Raw genomic sequence first — 11,193 nt, forward strand, 5'->3', positions numbered from 1 at the left:
CGGCATCTTCCTTTCCCCGACAAGGGCCTGGGAGGCTGTGGAGCCAATTAAGCCACCTGCCAAACTTGCGGTGTCTGACTGCCGGTATCAACGTGTCCTTGGTCCCGGAGAGCTGGATGCTCCTTGCCAGTGCCTGAGATGCATCTTGCTAAATTATAGTGATGGAAATCTCAGCTGCCTCCTGTCCTGCCAGGTTTCTGAGCAACGTGTGATGTTCCGCTCAACTATATGTATGTCTTTTTGTCTTTTTTTTTTTTTTTTTTTTAGTTTACCTCCATAGGTATCTCAGGAAGGAGGGGTGATGTTCATCCAAAGACCACGAGCCCAGTTCCTTGCCTGTGCTGATACGCCCGTGAAACAAGTCCGGATGCTGCGTGTGCATGCAGGGTCACGAGCCTCAGGATGCAAGGAAATGGGCTAAAAAAGGATTATTCAGCCACTCTCGGAGCAAGAGGCTGGAAGCACTGCCAGCACGTGCCTGAGCCGTGCCTGTGCACTCAGGTTAATGACCCAATATACAGCTGCCGGCATCGCTCTGCATCTACAGTAACGTTTCACGAGCTGTGTGATTGTTTGCTGTAGCTCTCACGTTTATGCCTGATACTGAAACTCCTCAAAAGAGAGCAGCTACTCAGTGGTTCTCAGCACTCCCAGAGCTCTCATCCCGCTTCCCATTCGGAGCCTCCTGCTTAAAAGCTGGTAGACCTGAACTTTTCCCACTGAAGATGACAAGAAAGACCTGGCAAGTGTTGAGCTACGCAGGCAGGAGACAGCCTGAATAGTTAGACCGGTTGCACGCAGTTGGGAGACTGGCTGTCTAATATTCTTTCTGGGAATCTTATTAATGTTATCTTATTATTTCATAATAGATATAGCCCATGTGCTAGTGCTGGCAGGCTGTAATTGGGCCTTGCCAGGGAATTACTCATATTTTTCATTCTTGAAGGAAAGAAGAGCGTATTCGGTTATGCTAACGATCTCATTTTTGTGGATTCCATTCACTTGATATGTCTCGCTCATGAAGTATTACAGCTAGAGCGATGATTTCTCACGCAAAGTAAACGTCGGGGTGTCTCGAAGCAGATGCTCTCCTCTCCAGACGCTGAAGAGATGCCTCTGCCGCGATTGCCTCTCCTTCGGCAGCTGCAGACTCACCCAAAGGTGTTTTTTTTGCAGAATAGGTTTTGCTGACAGCGATTCACATCTTTCCCTCTCGGTGCCTCGGGGTGCTGTGGGAGACGTGGAGCTCTTTGAAACGGGGCGGGGGGGGGGGAGTGGAAAAATTCGTTATCTATTGCTGCTTTAGAAATCCTTTCTGCCGATTTGGTAACCCCTGTTTGGGCCTTGGGCCTCTTGGGGTGGCTTGTAAAACACTACAAGAGGTAGAGTGTCTACCCAAGTTCTTAGCTGAGGGGTTTTTTAACTCTCCACAGGGTATAAACGATAGCTTCAGCCACGGAGAGCCTTCCTCCCCATACTTACATTTACTCTCCTTTGTGTGCGTATCAAAGCACAAGCAACATATCCTCGTCAATAAAAGCCCTTTCTAATTCTTTTTTATCCTCCCCAGGGGAGTCCTTAGAGCCCTGTGGAACCTCGAGCAGCCCTTTAATTCCTCCCGCTTTGGTCCTCGCCGCTGCTTGGGGCCTGTTGTTGTAGCAGCCGCACCGGCTGTGAAAAATGCTGCTCCTTAATCGAGCAGAGCGGTGGCTGCTGGATGACACAAAGCATTACCTGCCCACGGGGACCCAGCACGCTGGCTGTTTTCTGCAGCGTTATCAAAAATGTTTCCATGCATTTGTTTATAAAATGTCTTTATCCAGCCAGGAGAAATGTCCCTTGAAGTCAACTAACCAAATAAATAAATAACAGTGAAAGACAATACAGCGCAAAAAAGTTTCTAGAGGGAAATAAGTGATGGATTGAAAGAGATTTGAGGCTGTTGTGTCGTACAACTCGGTGCACGATGTGACAGGAGAGAGTCCTCACCGCGTTGCTTCCTGGTCTTCCATTTTAAATGAAGTCCTAAAAATGCTGACTTAAAAGGGTTGAAGAAACAAAACAAAATAGCCTGATGCACACTGTGAACATTTTTTAGACCTTCTGAACTTTTTTCATAATACATCTGCTGGTAGCTGTGTCAAAATAAAGCTCTTTGACCAAAGTGCAGGAGGGATGCCGGAGCTACTGGAAATTTGTCAGTGTGTTCATGTAGAAATCTGAGCAAAGAGAGGAATGATTTCACTTTTCACATATAATAATAGCAAACAACAGGAATCCTGACCTGGAGTTTGTCTTTGCTTTCCAAGAGCATCCCTGAGCAGTCTGTGGAGACCAGAGGAAAATGTTGATTAATACCACCGTTAATGAAAATAAACACAGGCCAAATTCCAGGCACCATGATTGCTTCTCAGAGCATCCAGGGATAGCAACAGATGCAATAAAGCAGAAATCCAGTTTGGCTGCCAAGGGATAATGTTTCCTACTTCAGACCCAAGCCTGGGGGTGGGAGAACGTACCACCCACAGCAGCAGCCCGTGACCTTCAAGCTCTCGTGTGTTTGAAAAGCCGTCTCAGAAATGCAGCAGACCTGAATGCTTCCGAGGGCAGCTTCCCAGCCCCTGCAAAGGGTCTAATATCATCTGCTGACCCGCATGGGACCTGGATTCTGTTCGTGTTCATCGGCTTTTCCCATCTGCATATTTATCTCATTGATTTGACCAAAGGAATTACAGAATTGAAAGAAAATTAATAGTTCCCTACCCGGCCAGCGTTTTATTTTGATTCATTCCAGTCTTGTCACTTTGAGTGAACTAAATAATTAATCCTGTTACCGAAAATAATTAGGGCTAATATCACACAGATTACACTAGCCAGTTCTAACAGTAATGTTGGTAAGAACATCTAAATAACCTAATATTTAATTGTAGTCTGGCTTGTACAGTGATGTACAGGTTTGGGGCTTTCTCTTGCTCCAAATTTTGGCTAGCTACACTGATGAAATGAGAACTTTTTATAGCTAGTGTTCAAATTATCAAACACTTGCCTAAAGCAATCCCATTGATCAAGTGTATCATTTGTAATACAAATGTTTTTATTAGGAGGCTTTGTTCAAGATAAATGAAGGATCAAATTAACTGGAGATTGGATTGAGTAGAAAATGCTGCAGCTGGATAATTTCAAGCACTGAGGCTGAACATTTCTTTCAAATGATGAGAAGTCATCAACTAAGTCTTAATATAAAACACGCACATGCAGAGGCATCTCTATTGATTCCTCTCATTGCTATGGCACGCTTTATACAAAACGCATTCAGGTTTTGTAGGATAGGCTACTGTCCTGGTCTCAGGTGGGATGGGGTTAATTTTCTTTCTAGTAGCTGGTATAGTGTTATGTTTTGGATTCAGCATGAGAAGAATGTTGATATCGCACTGATGTTTTCAGTTGTTGCTAAGTCATGTTTATACTAAGTCAAGGGGTTTTCAGCTTCTCGTGCCCAGCCAGCAAGAAGGCTGGAGGGGCACAAGGAGTTGGGAGGGCACACAGCCAGGACAGATGACCCAAACTGGCCGAAGGAATATTCCATACCACGCCCAGTATATAAACTGGGGGGCGTTGGCCGGAGGGGGTGGATCGCTGCTCGGGAACTGACTGGGCATCAGTCGGCGAGTGGTAAGCAATTGCATTGTGCATCACTTGTTTTGTATGTTCCAATTCTTTTAGTATTATTATTATTGTGATTTTATTATTATTATTATTATTATCATCATTATCATCATTGCTATTATTTTCTTCCTTTCGGTCCTGTTAAACTGTCTTTAACTCAACCCACAAGTTTTACTGTTTTTCAGTTCTCCCCCCTGTCCCACTGGGGGGGGGGGGGGGGAGTGAGCATGTGGCTGTGTCGTGCTTAGTTGCTGGCTGGAGCGAAACCACCACAGCTACAAACCCATCACCTCGCCACAACTTAAGCAGTCTGAGGTTTTATTCTGGCCAAAATTAGGTATACTATCAAAATACCAACATGCACCAAAACTCTCTTCCCGTTCCCTCATTTTTTATCTACATTCTGCTGCCTTTGTTACCACCCAGTGAAGCTCCTTGTGCAGCTCTGCTCTTAACCCAAACATCTCCTTTGCATCCAGAACGGGGCAATCATTTTCCTCTTTTTAGGAAGGACAACCACTAGAAGAGAGCCAGTGCAAAAATTTAACTATTTAACTCTTCCAGCATTCCTGGTAGCACAGCGGGGTCTGGACATGATTGAGAGTTTATCCATGACCAGCCAGTGGAAAATGACCGTGTGAGTGAAATGTTGTTACTTGATATATAGATATATAGATATATACACACACATTTTAGTACAGTTCGAATTAGGAAAGTTATTCGGGATTACATTTTTTTGGCTGTCATGTAGAGCTGTAGATATTAAGTAGTTGCTTTCTGAAATAACTCTCCGTTCTCTACATGCTGCTCCCAGAGCAACGTGTAAAGTGTTTGCTGATACAAGAATTACAGATGTTGGAAGAGCTGCTATAAAACCTCCCAAGATTTACATCTCCTCCGTGAGGTTTCTCTGCGGGCTGACTTCACAGGGAGAGGTTTTACAGGCGTTCAGGATCCTTTTGAATGTATCTCCAGAGGCCTTTGCAATAATCAGAGGAAATCCCGTGAAGCCCATCAGATAAAATACACAGAGTTAGGAAGGGAGCACGGAGGTCAGTTAGTCCCCATGGACAAACTATTTTGGGCTTATTGAGGGACACAAGGCCAAGTTTCCAGCTCATGCTGAGCGCTGGCTTCGTGAAGAGCTCCAGATGCTTGCAGCCTCCCCCCAGCTCCGGTTTGGTCTGGCTTACAGCATGAAAATAAACGCAAATCTCCTAAAACTGCTGTGTTTCTTCTAAATTTGGGGTAGGGAGGAAAGTTCAGCTCTTATACCTGGATCTAACCACCCCTAACACCCGTCCCAGTGCTCCACTGCCATGCCAGACTGGTGCTCAAGATGTGAAATACGCAGCACAGCTTTTAGGGAGAATTATTACTTTATTCGTTACTTCAGTGAAAGAAGTAATGAGCCCAGGTGGAATTACAGGTGGTAATGAAAAAGAGAGACTAGTTTTGCTCAGATATCATTTCTGGCCACTTCAACTATATGTATATATATGTACGTGTACATATTTATATGTATGCAAGTACCATTTGTGTGTAACTTGTATATATGACAGCTATACAAAGCATTACATATATAGAAGTTTGTCATGTTACATCCATATTTTGGAGCTGCAGGCTCCGGGTTGTGAGGGCTTGTATTTTGCTTTTATGCTGTGGCCAATAATAGCTTATTGCCTTCATCGTAAGGTTTAAAACCTGTAACCATTAAATGTGCTGAAGGAGGCTTAAACTTCACTTTGGAAAACTGCGCTGTGTTGGTGTGAGGTGTATTTTCTCCAGAAGAACTACAGCTATTGTAATAAAAACAAGCAAACAATCAAATTTATAGGTTATATTTAAAGAGATGGGGAGCGAGAGAAAATTAACCCTTTTACGCCGTAGCCAAGGCTTCAGCACAAGGACATCGCCGCTGCCTGCCCAGGAAAGTGAGGGATGAAAGCGACGGCATGTATTGATACTGGGTAACTTGCTATGAGTCAAGCCATTTAATTTCTATAGGGAACCCAGTGACTGAAAGCAGCACTAATACTGGTTAATCCCTGTCCCTCTTTTCTGTCTCCTAATTTCTCGCCACTCGGTGCTCTTTCTTCTTTTCAGCCTTTTTCCACTGCGTGTGTATGTCGATACACCTCATGCTACACGCACTGAATACAGGTAAAATCCTGCAGATTACATTATTGTCTGTCTTAGCCTGTATTACAGTTTATACCACTGTGCTTATCCCTGCTAATTCTGAAACAACTTATATAGTTCATTTAATTACTATTTTAGCAGTTTACCACAAGAAAACCTAGATTTTTCATCAGACTTGTGGGGTTGGGGGTTTTTCAGGTGACATTTTGCAGCACTGCATCCCTGTTCGGTTCCCAGGGCCGTTCTCAGAGGATAGGATCTGATGGGATATAAGCTGTCTCCTGCCTCTTTTCTCAGTCTGGTCCCAGGTACCAGGACAGATAAACTCAAAGGGGAGGTAAGTTCATGCCCCTCATAACTGTCCTAATTTCAGGAAAGCTGACCCACCTTGATTTCACCAGGAATTTTCTTTTTGGTTTGGTTTAGTAGGTAGTCTGATTTCAGGGGGAGAAAAGCATGCTCTACATTTAGAAATGACCCATGTTTGGCCACCCAAACAATATAACAGCTCTTCGACTCTTTTCTGTGTTGGGAAATCTCAGTTCAGTTCAATATCCCGCCTCCGTCTCCAGCATCTCCTGGAAAAGGCATGGAAGTGAGTCATGGGATTGCTTCACCCACCACAAACTTTACTGACTGCTGCTGTTGCGAAAAGACATTTCCCCATCTGGGGCAGCAGCTGGGCTGCTGTGTGTGGTTGAAACTGCCTGTGAAAGCAGAGGATGTCTGGGAGACAGGCTGATAGAACACAGTTTCAGGCAGGAATGCATCTGAGGATGGAGTTTGGCAGGGAAAGCTGAAAAGGGGAAAGTGTGCAGAAGTTATAGGAACAGAATCCTGATTTTTCTCGTATTGTTTTCAAAAAGAGGATGATATTTCTGGGGGAAGTGCCAGGATTTTCAGTACCTGGTTTTCTTTTCTGAGTGTCAGACGGGCCTTCCCAACAGGCATAGTGGTGAGGTTTAATTGATCATTTTTGAGAAAAAGTGCTCCCAGTTGCCAAGGAGGCCTGACTGTATATGCTGGTTAAGAGCAGGCACTATTCATCTGATCATCTGTGTTCACAAGCATTAATAATAATAATAATAATAATAATAATAATAGGAGAGCTAACAGAGGTTCTCCTTAGGGTGGAACAATAAAAAAATATATGGCATGGTGCCAAATAGTTCTGACTTCTGCTTGAGGTCATGGACATGAACTCTATCTAATCAAAGAAACACAGTAAAACCATGGTCAACCGGTGACAAAGAGATGGCTGGGAGCTGGGGGAGAGCCTTTAGTTGGCCAAGAGATTGTAAACTCTTGAAGAGAGGAGCAGTGTCTTGGCGGAGTGAGGATCAGCCAGGTCGCATTGGAGGCCAATGGACTTCAGACTCGGTCCTTGCTGTCATGAGAAGCATAATCTCCTTGCTGCTGAGGTTGATTTTACAGGCTCAAGGATTTTGTTATTCAGCATCCACTCCATCTGCTTTACTGAAAATGTGTGCAAAGAGTAAACATGACAAGGAATTTGTTTCCAAGAGACTGATATTTTGGGATGGATTAAGAAATAGAAGTACCCTCCTTTCCCTGGAGAGTGAGGCAGGCTAGTTCTGCTTCTTGGCTCTGGTCTCCTCCATGCTGGCCAGTACCATGGAGCAGAACAGAAAATGGTATCACAACCATCGCAGCCTTTGGGATTTATTTCTTTGCTTTTCCTACAGGTCCCGTCAATCCAAACTCCAAAAGAAAACAAGTTCATCAAATGTCATCTCAAGAATATCCATCTGCATCCAGGCCACATGAGTGTGAGAAATGACTTGTCGGGCGATATAACAGCTAGTGTTCGCCTGTTCTGATCCATCTCCTGTCAGCTTTCACACCCCTGTTGACAAACTGAATTTCACCTTGATTTCATCTTTCCAGATAATACAGATTAACTGGGAGCTGGGTCATTTTTTTTTGTTTGCTTTGAAAGCATGCAGAAAGATAAATCCTACAGAAGAGATACAGATGTTGTCTGAGAGAATCCTGCCCTCCTAGTAAGCGATTCAGACCAACGGATTGCTGGAAACAGAGACACCAGGGTACCAGCAACTTCTGTAAGACTTTGAGAGCAGTAAAGGTAAATGCTTGTGTTATTATGCTGGTTTAATCCTGTTTTCACATCTCCCAACCAGCATCTCCTCCAGGGTTACAGTCTCCATCTTCTCCCGTTCAGCCTGACACGGTTGGCTGAGATACTTCTCGAAGTGACTCTAGGAAATCCCTGAGCATCTAATGTGGCCTTGTGTGCAAGCAAAGACAGGCAGCCCACAGCTCAGGCAGGCAAGAACGGAGCTGGTGCCTTCATATCGCGGAACAAAACCATCTGTATTACACTGTACTCAGTACGTATTGCTGTATACACTCACCGGTGAGGAGACATCATTCCCTCTCACTCTATCCAGAGAGAGAGACATAGAGAATGGAGGCTGTGATGAGATAAATGGTTATTATGAGGTATAGGCATTTTTAATTAGCTCCTGCAGACTGCACCACACTGCTAATGAGCTCTTGCCAAGTTTCCTGTGATTCCTCTTTACTTTTTGTAACTCTGTAATAGTAACAATATAATAATTTTCTATAATAACCATGATAAAACCCAGATAATCCCTCTGTAACTCCTGCATAAGCTTCGTGTAATTAAATCAGTTGGTGAAACATTCTTGGTCTAAAAGATGAAGGAATGCAATGCAGCTCTGCTACCCGATGAAGAGGACGATGCGGAGAGCATATTCCCCATACCCTCCTACCCCCAAAGCGGTATAAATCCAGTGCGAGACTGGAATAGGGTTTAAAAGGTAAACGGTTGTGTTTGGATTTCAAATTAGCCCATCGTTGCCAAAGCAGATGCCAAAATATTGCCAAAGCAGTAAATTTGGTCCTGAGGGAAGAGCTCGATTTGTGTTAGGTGGGTTGGTGAACAGGCAGCTGCTGGGCTCCCAAAGCAGAGAGTAGTTCCCAGATGGGGGGGGACGTGTGAGAGCGGATGAGGGAAGAGACATCACAGGAGTCCCGCTTTCATCTGTCCTTTGAAAGAAGGGAGAGTGTTTCTCAACAGTGCCTAGAAATGCAATTTAGATAAATAGCTGGCGGCTCCTATGAAGAGTTTATCCATCTTGTTATCTTTCACTGGTCTGCTCTGATTGATGTACCCCAGGTGGTGTCATACGTGCTTATTCTTTTCTTTCCTTTTCTTTTAGTTAGGGACACGTTTTTCTATAATTACTTCTCTTACAAGAATTTCTCATGCAAAAGACTATGCACACATTGCAAAGGAAGAGTCTCTCTGCACTTGAGTTAGGTGAACAATTGCAGATCTGCTGCCCTCCCTCCAGAAGCCTGGTGATGATGAAGCCTTTTGTCATGCTGCCTTTAGATGAGAACCTAGCTTCTTACTTTCCCGACTCATGTTTAAGCCCGTAGAGTTTATTGTCAACCGTAAGAAACTTACCCCTGGGCAGAGAAAGGCAGCAGCCACCCACAGCGGTGCCGCAGACTGATTCCTGCGAGGATTTTTGAGCGTAGCTGTTGGAGAGCGAAGCCACCGCGGACAGTCCTGCCACACGTCCCCATCCCACGATTTCAGAGTCAACACAGGTGGGGAGATCAACGGAGGTGAGTGAGCTTCCAAAATCCTCATCCTACAATTCCTGGGTAGCAATTAATGCTATAGTATGGCCCAGCTGATGTGTCAACCCTCAGCTCAAGGCGGTGCAGTGGAGGAAGGTGAACTTGTAAAACAAACCTCCTTTCACTCCCCGACAGCCCCACGTGCCCCCAGGCACCACGGTGTGCGTGTAGGTGGTTCAGGGTTATTTGCGGTGACACCGAGGACAAGGGGTGCCGGCTGCTGCCTCCTCCTCGCGCTCTCCTGCGGCCAGCGACCTTCTGCTGAGTTTCGGATTAGCATATTGTACCCATTAGGAGCTGACAGTGATTGGGATGTTTTGTCTCTCCATCTTCTCCCACACCCCCACACGAGTCATTAAGCAACACCGCAACTCCTCTGCTTTGTGGCTGTGTCCCCCATCACCAGTAATGGCTTCATTCATCAGTCTGCCCTTTCTCTTGGCTGTGGTTTAGTGTGTACTGTGGGTTTTTTGGTCTGGGTGCCCTGCATGCGATGCACTGTGATCTCCGTGACCTGCTAGCAGAGGGACCGGCAGCACAAGGCAGTCTTTCATGCCGCCTTCTTCCAGTTCTTCTTCTCTGCCGGGTGCTTCCACACCCAGACTTCCCTTGCTCCGCTGTGATCTCCTCACCTCTGAGCATCTTTCTTGTGCCTTTGCTTTAATAACTGACCACGAGAAGAGCTTCAGAGCTTTTGGGGAGGGCGTTCACATTCACTCTGACTTAGGAAAGGATATTCATCTAGAAGACAGTGAAATGCGTTGTGAAATGGATACGATATCCTGAGAACAAAAGTCCATTTCATTGAGAGACAGGAAAATCCTAACCTCAACAGTAAACTCTGACAGCGTTTGGACGTGTGCTGGTTGGTAGAGCATCCAGATTTTACTGTTTGCAAATTGGGCTCTTAACTGAACCAGGTGCTGAACAAGTGCTTTCCACAGGTCACTGAGTCCAACTTTATTCTAAATAGCACTAGCCCCAGGCCAAATTAACTCCTGAAATAAATGGACTCATCTCTCACTTAGAAAGCCACATGCCCTGGCATGGTGCATCTTCTGCGGTAGCCTGCAGCATCAGAAAACGCACAGCAGGCTGATTTCTTCTTCAGCTCTCCTGCGGGCAATGCAGCTACGCACTGGCCCTCGTACGGGTTACTACCTTTCTGCTCCAGTTATTGCCGCAGTTTATGAAAGCCTGCAGTGAAAATGTTGTACTCACGTTAAGGGGAGGTGAAAGGACGGAGGAAGCCCAGCATGAAAATACTTGGACTCTTGGATGGTCTCCCTCCCTTTGACCATCTTGAATTTTCCTATTTCTCTCACATCCCGTGCCGTAGGAGTCATTGCCAAGCTGCTGCTCTGTTACGGTCTTTCCTACCTGCTATATATTAGATGGACCCGATTTTGTTCTTACATGCACTGATTCCACTGACTACTGAAGCTGATCGCTTCCCTAGCTAAATGCAAGCAGCAAGAGACGCCTGGGTATGGATGATCACAGAATTTGATCATCAAAAGTCCGATCCAGTCGCCTGAAAGCTGAAGTATTACTTTAATTTTTTTTTTCCTCTTGCTGCTAAGAGGAAAAAGGAAAAAATAACTTCAAAATTAACCAGTTACTTACTCCTTGCCCTAACAAAGGGAGTGCTGGGGTTGCTCATTTTGTCAGTGCCCATTCTGAAGTACTAGTGCCACATCCAGGCTGTCAGATCCAAACACACCGGGG

Source organism: Accipiter gentilis, chromosome 33 (assembly GCF_929443795.1).
Source record: "Accipiter gentilis chromosome 33, bAccGen1.1, whole genome shotgun sequence".
NCBI lineage: Eukaryota > Metazoa > Chordata > Aves > Accipitriformes > Accipitridae > Astur > Astur gentilis.